Consider the following 5,758-nt stretch of genomic DNA (forward strand, 5'->3'; position numbering starts at 1 on the left):
TCACGTTCATCAAAGGCTCTTGAGTTCCTTTTCACTTTCTGCCACAAGGGTGGTGTCATCTGCATATCTGAGGTTATTGATATTTCTCCCGGCAATCTTGATTCCAGCTTGTGCTTCTTCCAGCCCAGCATTTCTTATAATGTACTTAATAATGTATTTAATAAGTTAAATAAGCAGGGTGACAATACAGCCTTGATGCACTCCTTTTCCTATTTGGAACCAGTCTGTTGTTCCATGTCCAGTTCTAACTGTTGTTTCCTGACCTGCATATAGGTTTCTCAAGAGGCAGGTCAGGTGGTCTGGTATTCCCATCTCTTGAAGAATTTCCCACAGTTTATTGTGATCCACACAGTCAAAGGCTTTGGCATAGTCAATAAAGCAGAAATAGATGTTTTTCTGGAACTCTCTTGCTTTTTCCATGATCCAGCGGATGCTGGCAATTTGATCTCTAGTTCCTCTGCCTTTTCTAAAACGAGCTTGAACATCTGGAAGTTCACAATTCACGTATTGTTGAAGCCTGGCTTGGAGAATTTTGAGCATTACTTTACTAGCATGTGAGATGAGTGCAATTGTGCGGTAATTTGAGCATTCTTTGGCATTGCCTTTCTTTGGGATTGGAATGAAAACTGACCTTTTCCAGTCCTGTGGCCACTGCTGAGTTTTCCAAATTTTCTGGCATATTGAGTGCAGCACTTTCACAGCATCATCTTTCAGGATTTGAAATAGCTCAACTGGAATTCTGTCACTTCCACTGGCTTTGTTCGTAGTGATGCTTTCTAAGGCCCACTTGACTTCACATTCCAAGAAACACATGGAGTAACAGGCAAATTTGGCCTTGGAGTACAGAATGAAGCAGGGCAAAGGCTAATAGGGTTTTGCCAAGAAAACGCACAGGTCATAGCAAACACCCTCTTCCAACAACACAAGAAAAGACTCTACACACATGGACATCACCAGATGGTCAACACCGAAATCAGATTGATTATAGTATTTGCAGCCAAAGATGGAGAAGCTCTGTACAGTCAGCAAAAACAAGACTGAGAGCTGACTCACTGTGGCTCAGATCATGAACACCTTATTGCCAAATTCAGACTTAAGTTGAAGAAAGTAGGGAAAACCACTAGACCATTCAGGTATGACCTAAATCAAATCCCTTATGATTATACAGTGGAAGTGAGAAATAGATTTAAAGGACTAGATCTGATAGATAAAGTGCCTGATGAACTATGGACTGAGGTTCGTGACATTGTACAGGAGACAAGGATCAAGACCACCCCAAGAAAAAGAAATGCAAAAAAGCAAAATGGCTGTCTGAGGAGGCCTTACAAATAGCTGTAAAAAGAAGAGAAGTAAAAAGCAAAGGAGAAAAGGAAAGATATAAGCATCTGAATGCAGAGTTCCAAAGAATAGCAAGAAGAGATAAGAAAGTATGGGGAGGAAGGAGGGAGGAGGGTTCAGGATGGGGAGCATGGGTATACCTGTGGCGGATTCATTTTGATGTTTGGCAAAACTAATACAATATTGTAAAGTTTAAAAATAAAATTAAAAAAAAAAAAAGAAAGCCTTCTTCAGCGATCAACGCGAAGAAATAGAGGAAAACAACAGAATGGGAAAGACTAGAGATCTCTTTAAGAAAATTAGAGATACCAAAGGAACATTTCATGCAAAGATGGGCTCGATAAAGGATAGAAATGGTATAGACCTAACAGAAGCAGAAGATATTAAGAAGAGGTGGCAAGAATACACAGAAGAACTGTACAAAAAAGATCTTCACGACCCAGATAATCACGATGGTGTGATCACTCACCTAGACCATTCAAGTACGATCAAACCCCTTACGATTATACAGTGGAAGTGACAAATAGATTCAGGGGATTAGATCTGATAGACAGAGTGCCTGAAGAACTATGGACAGAGGTTCATGACGTTGTACGGGAGGCAGTGATCAAGACCATCTCCAAGAAAAAGAAATGCAAAAAGGCAAAATGGTTGTCTGAAGAAGCCTTAGGAATAGCTATGAAAAGAAGAGAAGCTAAAGGCAAAGGAGAAAAGGAAAAATACACCCATTTGAATGCAGAGTTCCAAAGAATAGCAAGGAGAGATAAGAAAGCCTTCCTCAGTGATCAATGCAAAGATATAGAGGAAAACAATAGAATGGGAAAGGTTAGAGATCTCTTCAAGATAATTAGAGTTACCAAGGGAAAGTTTCATGCAAAGATGGGCACAATAAAGGACAAAAATGGTATGGACCTAACAGAACCAGAAGATATTAAGAAGAGGTGGCAAGAATATACAGAAAAACTAAACAAAAAATATCTTCATGACCCAGATAATCATGATGACATGATCACTCACCTACAGTCAGGCATCCTGGAATGAAAAGTCAAGTGGGCCTTAGGAGGCATCAATACAAACAAAGCTAGTGGAGGTGATGAAATTCCAGTTGAGTTATTTCAAATCCTAAAAGATGATGCTGTGAAAATGCTGCACTCAATAAGCCAGCAAATTTGGAAAACTCAGCAGTGGCCACAGGACTGGAAAAGGTCAGTTTTGATTCCAATCCCAAAGAAAGGCAATGCCAAAAAATAATCAAACTACCACACAATTATGCTCATCTCACATGCTAGCAAAGTAATGCTTAAAATTCTCCAAGCCAGGCTTCAACAGTAATGTTGAAGATGAACTTCCAGATGTTCAAGCTGGATTTAGAAAAGGCAGAGGAACCAGAAATCAAATTGCCAACATCCATTGGATTATTGAAAAAGCAAGAGAGTTCCAAGAAAACATCTACTTCTGCTTCATTGACTACGCTAAAGCCTCTGACTGTGTGGATCACAACAAACTGTGGAAAATTCTTGAAGAGATGGGAATACCAGACCACCTTACCTGTCTCCTGAGAAATCTGTATGTGGGTCAATAAGTAACAGTTAGAACTGGACATGGAACAACAGACTGGTTCCAAATCAGGAAAGGAGTACGTTAAGGCTATGTATTGTCATCCTGCTTATTTAACTTATATGCAGAGTACATCATGCGAAATGCTGGGCTGGATGAAGCACAAGCTGGAATCAAGATTGCCAGGAGAAACATTAATAACCTCAGATATGCAAATGACACCACCCTTATGGCAGAAAGAGAAGAACTAAAGAGGCTCTTGATGAACGTGAAAGAGGAGAGTGAAAAAGTTAGCTTCCAACTCAACATTCAGAAAACTAAGATCATGGCATTTGGTCCCATCACTTCATGGCAAATAAATGGGGAAAGAGAGGAAACAGTGAAAGACTTTATTTTGAGGGGCTCCAAAATCACTGCAGATAGTGATTGCAGCCATGAAATTAAAAGAGGCTTGCTCCTTGGAAGAAAAGTTATAACCAACCTAGACAGCATATTGAAAAGCAGAGACATTACTTTGCCAACGAAGGTCTGTCTAGTCAAGGCTATGGTTTTTCCAGTAGTCATGTATGGATGTGAGGGTTGGACTATAAAGAAAGCTGTGCAGTGAAGAATTGATGCTTTTGAACTGCAGTGTTGGAGAAGGCTCTTGAGAGTCCCTTGGACAGCAAGGAGATCCAACCAGTACATCCTAATGGAAATCAGTCCTGAATATTCACTGGAAGGACTGATGCTGAAGCTGAATTTCCAGTACTCTGGCCACCTGAGGCAAAGACCTGACTCATTTGAAAAGACCCTGATTCTGGGAAAGATTGAAGGCGGAAGGAGAAGCAGATGACAGAGGATGAGATGGTTGGATGGCATCACGGACTCAATGGACATGAGTGGGAATTGGTGATGGACAGGGAGGCCTGGTGTGCTGTAGTCCATGGGGTCACAAAGAGTCAGACACGACTGAGCGACTAAACTGAACTAAACTGAACTCACCTCAGGTGGCCAGAGTATTGGAGCTTCAGCTTCAGCATCAGTCCTTCCAATGAATACTCAGGACTGATTTCCTCTAGGATGGACTGGTTGGATCTCCTTGCAGTCCAAGGGACTCAAGAGTCTTTTCCAACACCACAGTGCAAAAGCATCAATTCTTGAGCACTCAACTTTCTTTATGGTCCAACTCTCACATCCATACATGACTACTGGAAAAACCATAACTTTGACTAGATGGCCTTTTGTCAGCAAAATAATGTCTCTGCTTTTTTAATATGCTGTCTAGGTTGATCATAGCTTTTCTTCCAAGGAGTAAGCCTCTTTTAATTTCATGGCTGCAATCACCATCTGCAGTGATTTTGGAACCCAAGAAAATAAGGAGTCTGTCACTGCTTCCATTGTTTCCCCATCTATTTGCCATGAAGTAATGGGACCAGATGCCATGATCTCCATTTTTTGAATGTTGAGTTTTAAGCCAAGTTTTTCACTCTCCTCTTTCACTTTCATCAGGAGGCTCTTTAGTTCCTCTTTCCTTTCTGCCATAAGGGTGGTGTCCTCTGCATGTCTGAGGTTATTGATGTTTCTCCTGGCAATCTTGATTCCAACTTGTGCTTCATCCAGCCCTTCATTTCGCATGATGTACTCTGGATATAAGTTAAATATGCAGGGTGACAATATACAGACTTGACATACTCCTTTCCCTATTTGGAACCAGTCTGTTGTTCCATGTCCAGTTCTAACTGTTACTTCTTGACCCACATACAGATTTTTCAGGAGGCAGGTAAGGTGGTCTGGTATTCCCATTTCTTGAAGAATTTTCCACAGTTTTTTTGTGATCCACACAGGCAGAGGCTTCAGCATACTCAGTGAAGTAGAAGTGGATGTTTTTCTGGAATGCTCTTGCTTTTCTATGAGCCAATGGATGTTGGCAATTTGATCTCTGGTTCCTTTGCCTTTTCTAAATCCTATAATGATTGAAACTTTCTTCTTCTACATATGCAATATTTATTTCATCCAATATTATGTTTCTCAAATTTTTATCTCTTAAAACATTGACTGAATCTCCATGTTCCCACTTTTGAAACCAATCAGGGAAACTCCCAAATGCTAAGCATTAGCAGATAAACACTTACATCCAGGGGGAATCAAAGACACTTTTAAAACCAGCTGGAAATCATTTCATAAATATGTGGGAAGTGTTTACTTTTATAATCTATTATTCACTTTAGAGCCATGTGACTGATAGTGGCAAGAAGTTTGTGGTTTAAAACACAGTAAATGGGCAAAAAAATACTGTGACCAGGCCGGGGGGGTGGGGGGCAGAAGGTGGGGTACATGTTATATTAGAAAAAAAAATACAAAAAGTATAAATAATATATTGAGAAGGTCACTCAGTGTGAGCATCCAAGTCACTCAGAGTTATTAAAATCATTCATTATTTATGGACCCATTTTTGTAAACCATCATTCTTCCTTCCTCCCAACTGTGTTCTGAATGGATGACAGAGCCATGCTGTCCCTCTCATGCTGCTGTTGTTAATTCAGAACTTTGGTAATTTTCCTAATGGAAAAAAAATCAGATTCATTAAAAAAAAAAAAAAATGTTCACTGACTACCTGGCAGAGGGCCTGAGACCATATTCAGGATGTGATATAACACATTTATTTGATTGCTATCTTTTTCAACACACAGTGGAGCTCTCCAAAATTAGTTTTGCCTCCATTCCAAACCCTGTTGGCACAGATCTTTCCTAGGTCCTCTGATGGAGTAAAAGTATCCACTGTTGGAGTCTTAGCCAAGGAAAAAGAGGAGACAAGTGAAAAGATCCAAATGGAAACAGTCTAACGTGGATGTCATGTGGGAATTCACCTCAATGCAAAGGG

This window comes from Bos grunniens, chromosome 2, assembly GCF_055505025.1.
Source record: "Bos grunniens cultivar Pamir isolate PY7600 chromosome 2, Bosgru_T2T1.0, whole genome shotgun sequence".
Taxonomy (NCBI): domain Eukaryota; kingdom Metazoa; phylum Chordata; class Mammalia; order Artiodactyla; family Bovidae; genus Bos; species Bos grunniens.